Below are 20,567 nucleotides of genomic sequence, written 5' to 3'. Positions count from 1 at the left end.
ATCAACCTACAATGGTAAGATTGGAAAGGCCTGGTACCTTAAATTTAAAAATATTATTATTAATAGTTTTTCTTTGATATGTCATGCTAGATACTGTTTAGGTTTATGGCGAGACAGGGCAGTGTCTTACTTGATAGTTGGCTATCAAAGTATATTAGCACACAGAGATGGTTAGTGACCTCCTCACAGCCAATCAGAATGTGTAGATTGCTGTCAATAACTACTGATATTAACTGTATTCTGAACATTCTGTTTTGGGATGAAGTCAGGGACACAACAATGTAATTTCCAAGCAAGCAAGACACTCCCTCTGTAATGCATGCTCATGTTAAATCGGTTCCAGTTCAACCAAGTTGCAATCAAAATGATTAACTTATGAAGGCGAAGCCTTGAGTCATCAAAGGTTCTTTGGATGAGAGAGAGATCAATCCCATGTGGTGCCAAGTGATTTCCTGATCGAACCTTTGGAAATAGCGTTGACTCAAAACTTCTTTCAGTTTAAGAATGATTACTATATGCAAATAAAGGGGACCGACTTGGGGACATCCATCCCGCCCAATTTTGCGAATTTATAAATGGCAAAATTCGACAGGAGGTATATTTTTGCAGCCAACAATCCCTTTCGTTTAGCTCTGAAACTGTTTACGGGGTTTATTGACATTTTGTTTATTTGGGGCACCAAATACGGTCGCATTGAGGATTTTTTGACTTGGATCAATGTCAATTTGAAATTTTACCTCAGTTGCAGTGGCCATGAAATTACCTCTTTGGATATCATCATCAAAGAAAATCAAGGCGCCTTACTGGTCAGTTTGTGCCGTAAAACGACAGATCATAACACTATACTAAATTACAGCAGTTTTCACCCCCAGGCATTGCGAAATAACATTCCCTACAGCCAACTGTTACGGGCAAGACGCAATTGTTCAACAGTATAGTATTATAAGAGTCAAGCAGACATTATTTTTCAAAGACTTAAGCAACAAGGTTATCCAAAGAGATTGCCGACAATCATATAAGAGGGCTCGCTATCAGGATCGAGCCCACTTATTAGAACAAAAAGAACGCCCTGTGACTGACAGAATGGTCTTTGTGACCACTCTTAACACAGGCAAGGCCATCGGAAAAACCAATTCTCAGCTACTGGTACCTATTACAGTTGAATGATGCAGAGTGTTCCTTTAAAAAAAAAAAAGGAAACATTTTAAATAATTGCTGAACACTGCCCATAGAAGGGGTGCTATACGGACACCCTCCATAACCAAGTTATGGGGTTTTGAACTGGTAAGCGGACATTTGCCTTACGGTAATTGTAGACACTTAAAAACTGAAGACTTTCATAGTGAACACGAATAAACCGAGCATGACAACACATATCTAATAGTATACACGTAATTTATTTGATTGACTGTCCGTGCAAGAACATTTATATTGGGAAAACAACTAGGCCTATCAAAATCAGGATCATTGACCACCGCTCCCGCATTAGAACAGGCCATTTGACTTCACCACTTGTGAAGCATTATTTGGCAGAATGACAGGGACCCTATGATCTTAGATGGTGGCAGTGGAATAAGTAAAATGTCAAGACGTGCACGCTATGGAGGCCAGACTGGCTGCAAGAGAACAACATTGGGTGTATCAAACATGAAGCTATATTGATGGCCTCAATCTCCAACATGAGTGGATTTGAACTTGGCTAAACGTGATGTACTGGTTCGTTTTATGTGACCAGCTCGATCACTCTAAGCCGACTATACATATGAACTGTTTGTTCTTAGCCTGTATCCTAATTTGATTCTTTGTTTATGGCCATTATTCCGAAAGAAGAAGCACCTTAAGTCATCATAGACTATACCCATTAGGAAGTGAACCAACCAGAATATGGACACATTATGGGATGGCGCAGCATGATTCTTTGTACTGAACTTAGTGGTGCGAGTGCCATTAGTTTGTTGATTTCATGCAGACGCAGTGGGAGACGCATACAGCGTACCTACATCAGTCACCATTAGGTATTGGGAGGGTTGATCACGTGTTCGATTCTTGGCCGACATATGTACGTCAGACGCCAATAGTTAGGCTTTATCACGGGTCTGATTTGGATGCTGAGTGAATTCAGGGACAGTGTCGTCAGAGGTTGTTAAATGAAGGATTATTGAATCCCAGGTGAGATGATTCTTTGTGGCGACAGTTGAGAATTAATAGGTAGGGTTATCAGCATTGTTGTTCCACGAATGGCAGTTAATAATTGTGTATGTCATGTTGTGCAGGAGCCCGCATAGGACGCAACAGGAAGATTATACATGTAGTGGATAGACATAAAATCAACAGTGCCTACCCAGGGAGGGTGAAGCTTTGATGGACTTGATTCAACACAATATGCGTAAGTAGCAAGGTTTTGCCTCATCTGAGAATTTATAGCGAATGTGGCAAGATACTTCAGGTACATTGCTCGACCACTGAGTGATACACTTGGGACATGTTCAAGAAAATAAATACCTTGCACATGACATCGGTTTTGAAAATATTTTTGCCTGACATCCTGTTTTGAAAATATTTTGCAGGCAAAAATGAGTCTGCGGAAAAGATGAACTGGATATCACGCCTAGCACGTTGGATTGGCCTCTCCGAATTATATAGAAGTAATTTATGATTCACCCCACCTGTGGTCTGGTCTATTTCACTCGTTCTGGCGTGGGGATTGATGGTATTGTTGGTTCGTTTTACAGACCATGCTATGTAGTTATTGCCTTGACATTAATATGTAATGCTTTGTTTATCCTGGCTTCAAGCTTTGATTGGAAGACTTATTTAGTGTCTTCACCTTGAGTTCTCCAGCCTCTAGGATCTATTCAAATAAAATGCACAGAGGTTGTTTTAACAGTTTTGGTGTCATTAGGTACTGTTACTTTAAAGAATGTATGGAAAATAAGTACACACAGGATATAAGGAACCGCAGCCTCTTTCACCAAGGAAAAAACTTAAGAGACGAATCTCATTTAAATATGCACCTCCAGACCCACATGTCCATGCACACGTGGGTCTGTTCTAAACGGCACAGGCTTCCTACCGCTAGCCCGTGACATCAGCCCCTGACAAAACTCTAAGAGCGACTCAACATTCCTCTATTAATCGCTGTGGTCGTTTAACAGTCCTATGGGGTCGACCACCACCCTCACTTCGTTATGGCAGCAACACTTGTCTCTGAAGAATTATCCCTGAAGCTCCTCCACTCATCGCTTCCTCCACCTGGGGTATATCTTGTCCCCCTTCATGATCCATTCATGGTTCAATCTCTCTGTCACTTCTAACTAGAGGTTTAAAGTAAGATGCATTCATAGTGACTTCCTGAAAGTCATTTTCTGCTGTTATCATTGACCCCTTTACTGCTATGATGCTGAGAGGGTGAGGGGCATTTGGCGAATCAATCTTCCTCCGAGCTTGTAGCTTCAACAACACCTCATCCCCCACATCCAGATCCTTAGACCGCACTCCTCGTCTATGATCACCTATTTCCTTACTCCGACACTTCTGCTCAGCATCTCTTTCCTTGATCTCATCATCACGCACCCCCCCCCCCCGATCATCAGGCAATGTAATCAGGCGGGTGTTAACTTGATAAGCCATCAAGATTTCAGCAGGAGTTTTCCCAGTGGCCTCATAAGTAGTATTCCGGTAATCCCACAACAAAGGGCTTGGTGATAAGAGCAACCCGCAATCGATGCCCTCTGAATGGTCTTTTTGATAGAGGACATAAATCGCTCAACCATCCCATTTGCCTGAGGCCACCTCAGTCACCATCTTATGTCTGAAGCCCACGTGCTTAGCAAATGTTATAAGGAGGCCCATTGTCCGATTTAATAATACTGGGTATGCCCCATTCACTAAGCACCTCTTCAAACACAGCCGTGACCTGGGGAAAAGCCGTTGTCACCATCTTTTTCACTAAAAGAAACCGTAAAAACTCATCAATAAAGACAAGTAAGTACCCTTTAGTGCTCAGAGCACTATAAAAATCCATTGCCACTCGATCCCAAGGTCTTTCAGGAATCTGAGTAGGTTGCAATGGTAGTGGAGGATCCACCCTAGACGTGCACTGGAAAGGTAAACATTTCCTCACTAGCTCTTCCACCATCTGGTGCATATGAGGAAACCACCCATAGCTCCTTAACTGCTTTTTGGTATTTTCAGCACCCCTATGACCTTCATGTGCCGTCTGAATAGCTATTTGCCTGAGTGTGGGAAGAATCACCAGGCGGCACCCTCTCAACATAATCACACCGTCCATTACTGCAAACTCAATGTACATCTTTGCCAACCGATCCATCTCCTCCATACAGACTCTGGGCTGATTTTTACTATGTCTCCGGTAATCTTTTCACTGGTTCTGATTCGTAAACTGAACAGCCAAAACCATTGAGGGGTCCTTCCTAGACTCACATGCCACCCTCTCCAGAGTAAGAGCAGGCGGCAATGCATTTGCCACAACATAATTGAGGTGCTCCCGATCACCCAATCTCGTCACAGGATCCCCTCTGGGATGCCGCGAGATGTAATTGGCTGGATTTTGGCCACCTCCAGGCTTATGTATGATAGTATAATCATACTGTTGCAGACGAATCACCCATCTCTGGATCCTATGTGACATTTTAGTATGAGGATTTCCAAAGAAAGAAAGAAGAGCCTGATGGTCGGTCACCAACATAAAACACTTTTCAATAACAAAACTGTGAAAGTGCTCACAGGCCCATACTGCAGCAAGTCTCTCCTTTTCAGCCTGGCAATATGCCATCTCAGTACGAGACAAAGCCCGGCTGGCATACGCCACAATATGCCTCGGATACACATGGAGGGGTGTATCTTTGATTTCCACCTGAGCCTGGATGGCCCCAAACCCCACGGGACTGGCATCAAAGATAATTTTCGTATGCCATTCAGGGTTTAAATATGCCAACTTCATGGCCTCTGCCAATGCCTCCTTTATTCCTTCAAATGCAGCTTGACATTCTTCAGTCCATTCGAACCTCCAGTCTTTTTGAAACAACTGCCTCAACGGCTCCGTCTGGGCGGCATAATGCGGTAAATACCTAGCACAATAGCCGGTCATAGCCAAAAAGGATCATACATCAGCCACTTGCAGAGGAGGTGCCAACTCCACAATAGTGCTAACCTTCTCATGGTCAGGAGACATACCAGCATCAGAGAATATATGGCCAAAAAACCTCAGTTTCCTCTTATTGATGTTACACTTAGCGGCATTAAGAGGCAAACCGGCTTTTTGCAAAGCCTCACATGTGGCCACCAAGGCTTGGTCATGTTCTTCCTCAAATGACCCACATACCAAGATATCATTTCTGTAATTCAAAGTAGATTTTAGAGGCAGAATTACTTGGCGAATGGCTTCCTGGAAAACCTCGGCGGCTGAAGAAATGCCAAAATTCAATCTCCGATACCGAAACAGCCCATCATTCGTTGAAAATGTTGTAATGGCCCGAGACTCAAGATCTAACTCCAATTGATGATAACCCTGATTCAAATCAACTTTTGAAAACACAGTAGCACAATCGAGTTGCACAATCATAGCCGCAATCCTAGGCCTAGGATATCGCTCTCTTTGGTTAACCTTATTTGCAATCCGCATATCAATACATAGCCGAATCTTCCCACCATCCTTTGGGACTACCATCAACGATGATATCCACAGAGTAGGTGCGGTAGCCCTCTCAATTATGTCAGGACAGAGGAGCTGCTCCAATTCCTTTGTTACAGTTGTTTGCAAATGAAACCCCACTCTCCGGGGATGTTGAGGAAAGGGTCGGACCGACTCATCAATATGCAATTTGACTTGAGTCTCCCCAACCCCTCAAACAACGTTGGAAACCTAGGTTAAACAGACTCTTTTGAGTCTAAAGAGTCTGTTTAACCTAGGTTTCCAACGTGTAGAGAATGGCCCAGCAGGTGTCCTTATAACTATCATCCCAAGGCACCTTTCTCCGTTGGTATTTCCATTGTGTGCACCACATCACTCACTTGTTAATGAATGTCAATCAGTCCCAATTGATTAGCTGTAGCATAACTAAGGAGACATCTCCCCTTAGTAGGACTCCTAATAACATGGAAAATGGCATCCGTTGATTTATTTTTATACACCAACCTCCTTTGAAATGGGCCCAAAGACTCCAAAGGTTATACAGCCCCCCCACTGAAAAATCTTAGCCATAGACGTGGTGAACTTTAAATCCATATTCATGAACATGAAGACCTGTTCGCCCAGAACATTAACAGTTGCCCCCGTATCTATCAAGAAAACATGGGTATACTCCCCTAGTTCAATCAACACCCTTGGGGCCTCCTCCACCTCCCAACCATTGCGACTGTATTCCTGATCATGAACCAGGCCATAACCATATTCCTCTGATACTTCATTGATGGCTTTGACATAGTTCCGGGGACCAAAAGCATACCGCTGTTGCATTCGCCTCGGGCCTTGAAATTAGGAATAACAATGTTTGAGAGGCAGAGGGTGGACGCCCTGACCTCTGATATCTTTGCCTGCAATTATCAGCCAATGTGGCCATAGACACATAACCATATCTTCCAGCCTGACAGATAACCTGAAAATCTCCCTCATGGCCACAATTAGAACACAGTTGTGCAATGGCCGGGCACACCCCGGGCACACCCCTGCAAGTGGAAAAGACAACCCACACCAATAACATAATTTTTGGGCATTCGACTGCCGATATGCAGACCAATTCACAACTCACATCTGAATCCTCATCACGGGTCTGCACCGCAGCCATCACATCACGATCACCCTGCCTCCCGGCAGTACCCTCCATAGCTGCCACCTGGAAATCCACTCTCTGATAAATGCCCGCCATCTCAATAACTTCATCAAAAATTGCTCCCTAAAAGCTGATGAAACACACCCCTCGATGACACATAACCTTATAGCTTCATCATCCGAAAACTGGCAATGTATCAGTTTATGCCGGAGCCTGGTGACAAACTCACCAATAGTTTCTTGTGCTTGCTGGATACAAGGATAAAACACGTATCTTTCATAATCCCTATTGGGCTGGATCACAAGTTTCTTATTCAATGCATCAATCAGTGTCACATACGTGTTCCTTTCACCCAAAGGAATAGTCTTACTCAAATCCTTAATCTCTGTCCCAGCAAAATTAACAAAAATTTCAAGTAAGCCCGGTGATGCCTCTTCACCTGCAGCTCTGATAAATCCTTGAAAATCCTCCACCCATGCCAGCCATCTGGGGCCCTTGTCATACTGTAGAATCAATGATAATGGGAGTGGTTTACATAGAAAAGCCACCCTAGCCATGGAGGCCACCAAATCCTGTCGTGCCCCTGGCTTCACACTCATTTTGTCACAGTGTTGCACAAGGTACAAGTTCAGTCACAGTACTTTTCACCAGGATTCCACATCCAATCACCCCAGGCTAGTTGGGCAGTTACACTTCCACTTGCTGCAGGCTTCTCCTTTCCACTCCGGATACAAGCAGCGCAGCTCCACACCGGAGCTTCACCTCTGTGCTCCTAGTCACACTAGCACAATAGAAGCCAACCTGCTTTTCTTTTTACCGTCTTCGTCACAGGCAAACAATCAACCCGATTGCCACTTCGCCGCTCCGCAGCTCCTCCTCAGAGCTGCCGCCTCACCAGAGCTTCCACCTTGCACGGCAGCCCAGCACCTCTCCTCACTGTGCATCCGTCACTGCAGCGAGGCCGTGGCTGCAGCAAACAGCCTCATGGGACCGCCCCAGCAGGGGACCCAGCCAATCGCAAGTCAAACACACGCAGGTCAGCAAACCCTTCGTGGTTACCGGTCATTTGGTCGAAAAAAAAAGGTCGACAGGACAAATGGTCGACGCAATTTGGTCGAAAGACAAATGGTCGAATTTTTTTTTTGTATTTTCACTTTTTTTTTTTGGGGGGGGGTCTTTTGGGCGGGGGTCCCCCCCAACCCCCTTTTTTTGCTTAAAAACCCTTTTTTTCCTAAACGAAAACCTGAAAAATATATATCAAAATAAAAAAAAAATTCGACCATTTGTCTTTCGACCAAATTGCGTCGACCATTTGTCTGTCGACCAATTTTCTGTCGACCAAATGACCGGACAGCACCCTTCGTCACCAGTTGTTACTTTAAAGAATGTATGGAAAATAAGTACACACGGGACACAAGGAACCGCAGCCTCTTTCACCAAGGAAAAAACCTTATTTAGAGGCGTATCTCTTTCAAAATATGCACCTCCAGACCCACGTGTGCATGCACACATGGGTCTGTTCTTAAAGGCACAGGCTTCCTACTGCTAGCCCGCGACAGGTACCATGAGATGTATGCACTATTTTTGTATTAAAGTTTGATGTTCTATTTATGTGCCTGGAATGTTTTTTGCATGATATGATAGAGTTTGTGTGAGATGAGTACATTGGTTATGTGAGCATGATGAATTTGTTTTCTTCACAATAGGGTTTGTATATGTTTGTTTTTTATCAAATATTAAAGAAAAAACATTTCTTTCAATAAATGTACATATATTTTTGCACAAGACCTGGGTTCAGACCGTTTCTCGGTAGGGTGAACATTTTGATGAATTGGTCCTTTATGAATGTAATAAATTAGTGTTTAATTATCCTCATGTGAGACCCCCCTTTTCTTTTTTAACTTATGATGACAACCACGGTATTTAAAAACGACAAAATAAAATCACATTTAATTTACTAACTCTATCTACTTTACTCAATCTTAAAGTAACATTTTTACTTCACTCGCTTGGCATAACGACCCATCCCCAACTTATGGTCTGAAAGCAAACTTGGTGGCAGTCATTATTCAGCGATAATGACCCCTCACTCTGTCTATAAGGCTATAATAATACATAGCCATCTACAGTGAGAAAAATAGCCTGAACTCCCTATGCAGGCTGTGTTCATTAGACTGTGTGAAAGGTAGAGGTGGATGTGCAACACACAGGGTCTATTCTTCCCCATCACCCTTCTTAGGCTGGTATTGTAACACAATGTAGATCATAGCAGCATAAAGCCAATACATAATTCTTTAAGCATAAAAATTATATACAGATTACCTCCATAAAATGTCCTTTTCTATATAAATAAATATATATATATATAATATATATATATATATATATATATATATATATATATATATATATATATATAGTAGTATATACGTATTACACGGCCCGCGGTAGCAGCCATGTAGTTATGTTTAAGTTGCTCAACTCATAGGAAGAGCACTTTTTGGGCGGCTTATAACTTAGCTCCCTGTGCAGAAAAATTATATGGGCCGCTTTGTATTTTTTTGGGAAGTTTGGTGCGGTTTCGTCCAGAGGGTCAAAGTTATATGGGGGTCCCAAAACTTTTTTTTCCATAGACTGAAAGGACAAAAACTTTGCGCACGCGTACAGCCCAAACCGTTGGACAGATTGTCATGAAGTTTGCGGCAGGAGTGGCGACTTGTTCCCAAAAGCGTGCTTTTATAAATATTGTGATAATCAGTCCTGTACCTTTTTTAAAAGAAGGTAAAATGTACGTCTCAAAACATTAGTGATATCTGGCTCCACTCCACAATCCCATTTCCCTGTTCGCTCCGCGGTCAAAAGTCTGATTGGCCTGGAGTGTGGCGTGATGTCGGCGGACATTGGACACGCCCGGTGGTTGGCTGGAGGGAAGTGTGATGAGCGTCATAAGTTTGGGTAGCGCCGCCATGCAGTAGCCGAGGATAGTGCAGTGCCAAAAGGGGCTGGAAAACATGTGTTCCAGCATATGGTGGTGGGAAGAGGGGATGGAAAGGGTGGGGCAGTGTATCCGTGTGTACTGCGCCAATTTGTGGGTACCTCCTTAGGCGACTAGCTTGTATGGTGACTGCAGGCAGCCTTCGTTACGGCACAATACTTCCTGAGGCGACCTGTTTTTGTGGTGAGTGCTGGCAGGCTCAATTGCAGATAGGGAGTGGATTGCACATGACATGAGCATTTTCGCATAGGGTCTACTAGGCTTGTGTGTGGTAAGCCAATGGCGCCTTTGATGCAGTGCTGGACATGTCCTTGTGCATTTCCGATGTGAAGTACACCAGTTATGTACAACTTCCTTATCCACTAGTTGCAAGTAGGTTTCACATTGTTGCCTTGAGTGGGTGGTGTGTCAGCATTGTACATATTGTTGGTTGAATGGGTGTGGTGATTGTTGTTCCATCCTACAGTTTTTGGTCCATGCCTGGACATGAAAGAGTCAACAGTCCTGCAGTATGTCCACCGGGTGATGTGTTGGAATACTGTATGTATAGAAGTACATAGGGTTCCAGTGGATGTTTTATGTGGTTGGGTTGTGGCCATTGCACAGAGTACTGAACTGTACTATGATGTATTGGGTCTGTGTACTTAATAGACTGCTGGGAGCAGGGGCAATGTTCTGAAGACTGTGGCCATTGTGCACATTACTTATTCCTGTACTGTACTATGATGTATTGGTTCTGTGTACTTAATAGACTGCTGGGAGGAGGAGCAATGTTGTGCATATTTTGTGGTTTGGTTGGCAGTAGAAAAATACTATGAGTGGAAGTGGGTAGATGTGCTGGGGGCTGTGTTATGTTTGTGGATTTTGCCAAGTACCTACATGTTTGCATGCATAGCTGTATTATGGTGCAAGGTTTGGGTAGGAGTGCTGGTGGCTGTATTATGTTTGTGGGTTCTGGTACCTGGCCACATGTTCGCATGCATGGCTACATAACATTGCAGTGGGTGTAGCCAAGGCCTAGGCTCAGGGGTGCATGGCCAAAGGCTGAGGAGCATCCAATCTCTACTACATTTTGTCCCGATGCCTGAAAAGGCATTCTTAGATTCATGTGTCATGATGCCATTGAATATAAGAATGCCATTAACACCCCTCTGAAAAAGAGCTTAATTGTTGAGGAAGAAATTAAAAAAGCTGAACTTGCTTTCACTCTAGATACTACCATTCTAAATATAAAAGAAAATCTGGTAACTACAGAAAAATAAAAAAACTAATGAATTCATCAAGATTACTACCGCTAAGAAGATAGAAAAACTGATAAAAGACCTTAAAAGCTTCTCTGAGGAGGCGGCATACGCTTATTTAAATGCTGACTACCAGGGTCCCATGTACTGGAAAGATCCCGATAGTATGAAATCTGGTACACCCATGGGAACTAAATGAGTTACATTTTTAGGTGCCTCTTCAGAAGAACGAGATGGCTTCCAAAGAAGGGTAAATCAGTATAATGCCAGACAGAGAAACAGAGAATACCCACGTGGAGGAAGAAGGGGTTGGCCCAATTTCTTTTCATCAATATCCCCATTTGGTTACCCTGAGGGTTTCGCTCCACAGGGACAGATGCAGACTTATCCACCACAGGAGCTCCCTTTTCCTCCTCAACAATTGGGTCCACCACCATTACAAAATCAAAACCTTTTTGAGACAAGACGACAAGCATGCTGTGTATAATCTTTCCAACAAAAATTTGTCACTTGAAGAGATTGCCATCCTTGAAAAAGGATTTTCGTTTATTCCCATGAAAAACCCCAAGCGAGATGGAAGTAGAAATAGAACTTCGTTCATTCTTTCGGAAAATAAGATTAAAAGATTTTTTCGGAGACGATAATATGGGTACTCCATCTGTCGAATCCAACACTCCCTTTAAACCTCCGTTCCCGTTTACTCCCCCTGCCCAAATGATCTCTAGGGAGACAGCAACATTCGAAAAGGCAGTGGTGCAAGACTTTATTTCTATGTATGATGATAAAGACAGAGACACTAATCACAGTTACAATTTTACTAAAAAAGATTGGGAAGTGTTGAAAAGTCTAAAAGCCAATAAATCGGTAGTAATAAAGAAAGCGGATAAAGGGGGAGGAGTTGTAGTTTGGGATGCCTCAAAATATGATCAAGAGATTATGAGACAATTGAATAACAAAGAGGTTTATGTGAAACTGAGAGGGGACGCTACTGATACTATTCTAAAAGAAATTTAAAGACAATGCAATGCAGCCTTAGAAGGAGAGATTCTTAACAAGAAAGAACTAAGGTTTCTGACTCCCACAAAAACAAGAACTCCTTTCATCTATGTGTTGCCCAAAATACACAAAAGTACCAGTGTACCTCCAGGCAGACCAATAGTATCTCTATGTGGGTCTGTCCTGGAACCGATTGGGCAATACATAGACTATTTTCTGAAACCTTCGGCCAAACAGACTCCAACTTATTTAGCTGATTCTACTGATGTAATCAGTGAAATAGACTATTTACCATTTAACAAAGATTGGGATGTATTAATCACTCTAGATGTAGAGTCTTTATACTCTAACATTCCACAGTTAGACTCACTCAGAGTGATGAAAAGATTTTTGGAACAAAGAACAGATAAAGAAAAAGTTCTGATTAAGAGTTCTTATTTCATGCAAATTAAGCACAAGGCGATGGGGGCGGCCTTCACCCCAAACTATGCAACACTATCCAACACTAGTGAGCTTTTTAAAATCCTAGCTGAGTTTCAAAATCAGCCTTCACCCACTAATAACATCATTAAGGATGATAAGTGGTGTCAGGGCATTCATGATGCCTTTCTATCCAAGATTGACTATCACAAAGATAAAATCAAGAAAGCCCTTAGGAACGTAGCACCAACGCAAACCACTACTGACTCCAATCCTTCCAACATACTCGAAAACACCATCCCTCAATTCTCATTTACGCATTACACTGAAGACGAAGTCTCCAAGGTCATACAAGACCTCAAAGCCACTTCTTGTCCCGCAGATGACTGTCTCACAAATATTCTTAAGGAGTCCTCGGAAACATTGGTTCCATGGATTACCAAACTGGTAAATCTTTCCTTTGACGAGGGTCTGGTGCCGGACCAGTTAAAATCGACATGGATTATACCGTTATTAAAAAAGGAAAACCTTGATCCTACTAACAACGACAACTATAGGCCCATAACAAACGTGCCCTTTATCCTCAAGATACTAGATAAACTTGCTTACCTGCAGTTACAGGCCCATGTTGAAAAACATAACATTCTGGGTAACCGTCAGTCAGGTTATAGAGCTCGTCATGGGACTGAGACAGCTATGCTAGATCTCAAATCCACCCTAGCTAGCATAGCTGATAAAAATCAAGCTGCATTGCTTATGCTATTGGATCTCTCTGCAGCCTTTGACCTAGATGATCACAGCTTACTGGTGTCAAGGCTTGGAGAGGTCGCCAACTGCTCCGTAACAGCATCTAGATGGATAGCCTCCTTTCTGGATCCCAGAATGGTTAGGGTCTGTGCAGGCAACAATCAATCTTCCCCCATATCTCAGACATGCAGAGTTCCCTAGGGCTCCTGTCTGTCGCCTTTGCTTTTTAATTTATACATCCGTTCCCTTCTTGATCTCCTAAGCAAATGAGGAGTGCAATACACAAACTACACTAACGATACTCAGGTAGTCATACAGCTGAGTGGCTCTTATAGCAGTGACGTTGAAACCATCAATAAAATATACAAAGCCATACAGGACTGGATGGCCTGCAACTCCCTTGCTCTTAATGACAAAAAAAACGAACTCCTTATTGTGTCATCTAAAAATACTCAGACTAAACTTGATTCCAACTATGCCAGTTTCCCTATCGCAGATAATATTATCACCGTCCAAAAGAAAGTCAAGACCCTAGGAGTTGTTCGGGACGAAGAACTTTCCATGAAGTCCCATGTTTCCAGCATTAAGTCTAGCTGCGTCCTCATAAACAAGGGAATAGGATACATCCGCCCATTCATCTCAGAAGAGAACTGTGCCCCCTTGTCCACGCCACTGAATAATTCTAGATTAGACTATTGTAATAGACTTCTAGCTGGCACTACAGCCTCCAATATTCAATCACTACAAGTGGCTCAGAATAACGCTGTGCGCAATATTTTTAACCAATCTCGTCAAACACACATCTCCACATTTAGAAAAAAACTTCATTGGCTTCCGGTCAAACATCGTATAACACACAAGGTGCTTACTACGACCCACAAATGCCTTAGTCTCAGCAGTCCGACATACCTGTCAGCCCGTATTAGTACCAAGCCTAATGAGAGAAATCTTCGCTCATCCACTGCAGTCGTCCTCAAGCACCCCAAATTTAGGACAGCCACATTTGGAGGCACGACTCTTAATGCGCAGGGCCCCCTTCTTTGGAACGCACTACCAGCCCGGATACGGCAGATCCAGAGCTATACTCTATTCAAACGTGCTATAAAAACTCTCAACCTGGAATAACTCATTGATTCTGGAATAACTCATTGATTCTGCCCTCCTCTTCTGCCTCATGTGCATGTCTGTCCTTGTCTTGTCTTTGTGTGCGCCCTGAGGCCTATGGGCATGTTGGCGCGTTACAAAAATTAAAATAAATAAATAAATAAACACTATATATGTTGGACTTTGAGGAAAGCAACATACTGGTTGATAGCAATCCATTCAAAAAGGCAATCAAGTTTTATAAGAGATATATAGATCACATCTTAATAATTTGGGATGGTACCCAAGGTGATCATCATGCCTTTTTTGACTGGATGAATCTATTAAATCCGAATTTGAAATTTACTATGGAGGCAAACTGTAAAGAGATCCCATTTTTGGATTTACTTATGAAAGAGGAAGAAGGTGTTCTATTGGTGGATCTTTATAGAAAATATTCCAATAGGAATACGATTCTGCATCACAAAAGTTTCCATTCTCAAGCCCTCAAATCCAACATCCCGTATGGGCAATTTTTGAGGGCCCGTCGTAACTGTTCCAAGTTGGATGATTTTGTCAACCAATCCAACATCATAGAAGAACACGTAGAAAACAGGGGTTACCCCAGTAAATTACTGAAAAATTCCAAAAAAAGAACAAGGCATCAACATCGAGATACACTATTGGCAAGAGACACTAAAATAAAATCCTCTAAGGATCGATTGGTATGTGCATTGACGTATAACACCCAACACAGTAAAATAAAGAAAATTATAGCCAATCATTGGTACCTACTGCAATTGAATATTCCCACTTTGGCTAAACCCGTGTATGCCTTTAAAAAAGGTGAAAACATAAAGGATTGGATATCCAAAGCAGATAGGAGTATGATACAAGATGCTCAACCCAAACTTACCACCACATGGTGGATGGCACCAATTTTGGGACATTACCCTTGCAGAAGTTGTTGCAATTTTGCCTCTACTTCGGCTAGTACTAGTATCATTAATAAGAGAAAATGGATGCTGAGGAACCACACCACATGTAAGAGTAACAAAATCATTTATGCTATCACATGTCCCTGTGAGAAAACGTACATTGGCAAAACCTCTCGGGCAGTTAAGTTCAGAATCAGTGAACATAAGTCAAAAATTTGAAATAAACAATTGACTGCTCCCTTGGCCGCACATTTTGTTGAATTGGGCCATGTTTGTGAAGATCTACGGTGGTGGGCGATAGAGAAAATTGTAGGTATAGACTCGGCGAATGTGGTTAAAAGATTATCGCAGAGAGAACAATAGTGGCTTTATCACACCCAGAACTATATTAATGGGCTTAACTTACAAGAAGAGTGGAACCTATGTATTAGATAACCATCTTGTTTTGGCCTCTTCCATACTCATGTTATTAATTATAACAGAGTATGATGTTTAGAGATTTAGTAAACAAATCCCCCTTTTTTGGTTTAAGACGTCAGAGATTAATTATACAAATGAGGACATAAATATTGTGCTACCCTTGAGTCCCCTTGCAGCTGAGTTGAGCTATCTAAGATCTTTTGGGTCTAGTACCCGATTCGGCAGACTTAGGTTAGTCCCTTTTCTATGTCTCCCCTTCCATCTTCTCCAATGACAGAAAGACTTCCTTTTATGGCCGTCACATACAATGGCCAAGTTTATTAAGGGCTAGCCTCAACTTGATTGAGACTAGCCCTCTGTTTATGTCCATCTATTGGTTTATTAGTGTGGCCAAGTCCTACCTTTAGGGCTAGCTTCAATTAGATCTAGACTAGCCCCCTTTCTATGCCCATTTAGTTTATTAGTCATTTTTGATGGCCGTTGTATACACAACGGCTTAGTCCTTCCTTGATGGCCGTTATTCACGAAACGGCTTAGCATGTTGTTTGTGTTCCTAGACCCTTTGAACACAAGCACATTTAAATGGCGGCGGAGGAAAAGCGGCCGCGAACTGCAGAGTTGGAACAGTTTGGCCCGGAGAAACATTGTATCCCAGAGAAGACGAGCAATCGCGCACAATGGTGAAACTGGCGAAGGTAAGATGCCATTAGTGAACAGGGTTAGAAACTCCTAGGTGGTTACAGAATAGATGTAGGATTACATTTTCCTTGTTTTTCTTTCCCTTTAATTCAGTATGGAATTTTTCCGTGATGAAAGCACTTAGAGAACCATAAACAGACTTAGCATAGTGTCACCTTTAATAAAAGACGGAAAGCAAACTTTCGGATTAGACTCATGATGTGTACAGACAAAGAAGCGCATAGATAAATATGGGTTTGCCTTTATTATTCATCTGCATTCATTTAATGCAGACCAAAAGCAGCTGCCAAACATGCCGTTGCCGTTTCTATTTTAGACCCAGTGCAGTGGCATTATTAGAAAAAGACGAGAAAACTGAAGGCATACTTTTTGGACCACGGGTTTGTGACGCTTAAAAAATAAAGAAGCGCACAGGTAAATAAGTGTATGCCTTTAGCATTCGTTTGTTTGTATTTATCTTATGTAGACTTAAGCAGTTTTACATACTTGCCATTGCTGTTTCTATTTAGACACAGTGCAGTGTAACCATTAGAACAAGAGGAAAAGATGAAAAGCACAGTTTTTTGCCAACCGAATTCTGACGATTAAAAACAAAGAAGTGCATAGGTAAATAAGTGTTTTTCGTTTAAGTATTCGCTTGCATTTAGTGAATAGAGACTTAAGCAGCTAATAAACTTGCCATTGCCGCTTCTATTTAGACTTGCAATTTTTGAAGATAAGAAATTTGAGAATCACGCTTAACAGAAACTTTGTGGAACAATGAAGGCTCTCCCTTTTTGATCTTGGAGGCCATTGTTGCCTACCTATACGGTACATCCAGCTTAGATAGAGGCGGGATGGGTTGTATATGCAGATTGATGCCATGCCATGTTGTGTTGCTCATGATTTGGGTAGATCACCTGTTGGTGGTGTTAGCCATACACCTATGTGCTCAAGGGCCTTGATTGATTAATGTCTTCCTATACACTCTAACTTTGAAAATAAAGTCAAAGATAATGTTAGCCTTGGAGTATTTACCCATAAGAATCCTAGCAGGAACAGTAAACCAAGATGTTGTTCCTGGTAGAGGTTTACTGGAGGGGAGATAAGTAACTGCATTGTTTTTACTGTGTTTTTTAATTGTTAAATTTTAACAGTTTGTTTTAATTTTTATTGTTGTTTCAGTACGAAAACTATCTGAATATATTGGCTTAAAGTTCACAAATCCTGAGGAAGACGCTGAACTACATCAGGAAAGAAGTAACTAGATGTGGTCATGGTCAAAACTATTAATTAAGGGAAGTCCTATGAGATAGCTTTAAAAGTTAGGACACCTATAGTTGATAATTATTGCGTGTGAACCCACAGCAAGAGTAATACTCACATTTAAGAAATTAGTAAATTGGGAAGACTCTTTATAAACAAATTTACACAGACCTTTATTTGTAGGAATATGGGTCTTATTGATGAAATTGGTGTTTTGTATTTTGTGACATATTATGATGAATGAAATTACATTGTATTGTATTTTATGGAATATTTTATGTGTAAAAATAATAAAATTGAATAATGATTAATTAAATAATGCAGTTTCAGTCTCTCCTCCTATCCCTTACCTTTTCTTAAAGAAACACAAGACTAAGGTGGTTTCTTCTTCCCAAGACATCTTTCCTGTTCAGTAATATAATATGAATTACCCAAGATGTTCTTGAAGTAGGGGTTTCCCACCTGTTGTGGTTTTTGCATTTTGTACCACCTGTTGAAATGGAATGGAATGAAAGTTAGGTATACATACAGAGAGAAAGCGTTTGTTAGGGACTTCTTCCTGAATGACATGAATGCAGAGAGAGCATGTATGTTTCCACATGTGGGAAATCGGAAAGATTTCATTTATGGGTATGTTTTTGATTTCCAATACATGCAGTAAGTACATTACCACTTCCTGTGGATTTACATGTCTATTTAACGTGTATTTTCCATTTAAGCACAATAGTCCAATTCCTGCTTATTTCTGAACCCTTGTAACTGTTTCCAGGATTGTGTGCAGCATTTCTGGTGTACACAACAGGTGTAAGCCATTTTAATAAATGTTTTAAACAATTAGTGCCATTTGCAATACACCATTGCTTGCTACATTTGCATACTAATTTACACCACTTGTGTAGGAAAATTAGAATGGACCAGGCAGTTTTGTGTGTGAGCACTATTTGCTTACTACACTTTGTAAATGAGATTTCTTACAGTACAAAGGTGTGTTGCTAACATTTGGACATGGTGGAAGGTGCTTTTGGAAGCTAACGAATGTCCTTATTCTCCTGTGTATTTTCACACTGCACAGGAGTTCACAGTTTGTAGTATGTACTTTTTCTGTTGTTGCTGAGTTTTACATGGTGCTTGAGGAACTTCTGCAACAACTTCATAGAGTTGTGGCGACCGTTACAAATTGATGTGTAAGGCGATTTGAAGCTGCACCACATTGGTTCAGTACCATAGACAGTGGCATCTAACTTTGCTGAGGATATTTCTGAAGGCAGTGTTTCTTCTTCCATTATGCTATTGTGTACCTTTTCATACCCTGGTACAGTGCTTTGTATGGCAATTTCCTTTCTTTGCTCTTGTTTGTATGATTTCTCATTGAAGTATGCCTCTGTGCTTGTGGTGCGCCTCCACTGACCTATATTGATGTTGTGAAGGTATCTATGCTGATATTGCGTTTGCTTCTAACTAGTGGTGGTAGTTTACAGAGTAATTTTGTTAGTGCCTTCATTCTCATTCAATTTAATTGAAAGATTTTTTGTTTTAAGAGCATTGCACTGTCTACAATAGTTTCCAGGATTACTTTCGTGCGGTAAGGTTTAAAGGTTGAGTGTGATTTCTCCTCTCTACTTATAAGGGTCTGAAAGACTCTGTGGTGGAACATGTTTTGTAAAAATACTTTTTTGAAATGCTTCCTTGTGGTGTCATTAGCATTTCCACATACTCTATTACCAGTAGTGACAGTTGCACTCTTTTCAGTACCTTTTTTTTCATTTCTACATTTTGATGGAGGCATTACATTCTCCTTATTGGTAGGTGCCTTTTTTCCGTTGTGCCTGTATTAGCTGTTCTCTTTCAACTTTATGTACAAAATCTGCTAGGGGTGCATGGCTACTTTTTATGGTTTTAGGCACAGTGGGCTATTTTGCATTGTTTTCTACCAAGTTCCTTTTTGCTAGGCATTCTGTAGCAGCTGCTGGAGAAAAAAAGAAAACTGTAGGTCTGCACATTTTGTGATGTATAAGTGTGCATCTGTGCATGAATGGATGAATATGAGGGTAGGAATACAGATAGAGGTGTGTGATTGTGTAATGGTGTGTTCTTGTACAGTGGAAACGTTATATTGCTATTTGGGAGTTACTATAATGCCGGCAACATGATGACACAAAGTGAGCAACTGCTGAGCTGCACTTAGTAAGCATGAAGCAAATACCAGTAGGTAGATGCTATTGTGTACCTTAATATACAAGAACACTGCACTGTCTTAGTAAGAGGTGCACCTCCACGATACCATTGCACTTTCTTTGTTGGCTGTCGAGAGTAGGCTTCCTCTGGGTTGTATTTTGAAGTTGACACGCCACTGGCTTTTAGGACAGAGGTGGTTACTGCAACTGTTAAAGAAGACCATAAGATCATTTGTTTGTTGATGGCATACTGACTGCATTTGGAGAATGCATTATATGAAAGGGTAAGGGGGATGTGTTGGCAGGAACACTTTGTGTGCGTCTTTGATTGGATGGCTTTGTATATGATTGAGGATTTGGGAGCAGCAGCATTGTTGGTCAGGGGGTAGGTGGTTGCTTTGTAAGTGTACTGTATGATGTGCCGTTTAGCAAGTGTGTGCATTGGAGTAGGACTATTTACTTTGCAAATGGATTAGTCCTAGTTGTGGAAGGGTGAGAAAAAGGTTGGGAAAGTTGTACAGCTTGGGTACTGTATGACGTGCTGTTTAGCAAGTGTGTGCATTGGAGTAGGACTATTTACTTTGCAAATGGATTAGTCCTAGTTGTGGAAGGGTGAGAAAAAGGTTGGGAAAGGTGTGCAGCTTGGAAAGGACAATGTGTTTGTGTGTGAAATTCCATTAACTTTTCTGCACATATATGCTTCCTACAGGAGTACAGCAATTATTACACTTCTTGGATTTATGTATCCACATGTACGATTGGTACTGTTGTCAATGCACACATACATTTCTTTGCCTTTCTAACTAATGTTACATTTT

General features: G+C 41.6%; 1 long non-coding RNA gene across 1 annotated transcript; it reads left to right on the top strand.

Moving 5' to 3' along the window:
• Positions 1-15,997: 15,997 nt before the first annotated feature.
• Positions 15,998-17,885, top strand: LOC138564876 (uncharacterized). The gene is made up of 4 exons (XR_011300854.1): positions 15,998-16,326; positions 16,647-16,744; positions 16,840-16,936; positions 17,495-17,885. It is a non-coding gene; the product is annotated as an uncharacterized lncRNA (long non-coding RNA).
• Positions 17,886-20,567: the final 2,682 nt, after the last annotated feature.

This window comes from Ambystoma mexicanum, chromosome 1p, assembly GCF_040938575.1.
Source record: "Ambystoma mexicanum isolate Mex_15411 chromosome 1p, UKY_AmexF1_1, whole genome shotgun sequence".
Lineage (NCBI taxonomy): Eukaryota > Metazoa > Chordata > Amphibia > Caudata > Ambystomatidae > Ambystoma > Ambystoma mexicanum.
This window is presented reverse-complemented; position numbering and strand designations above follow the sequence as displayed.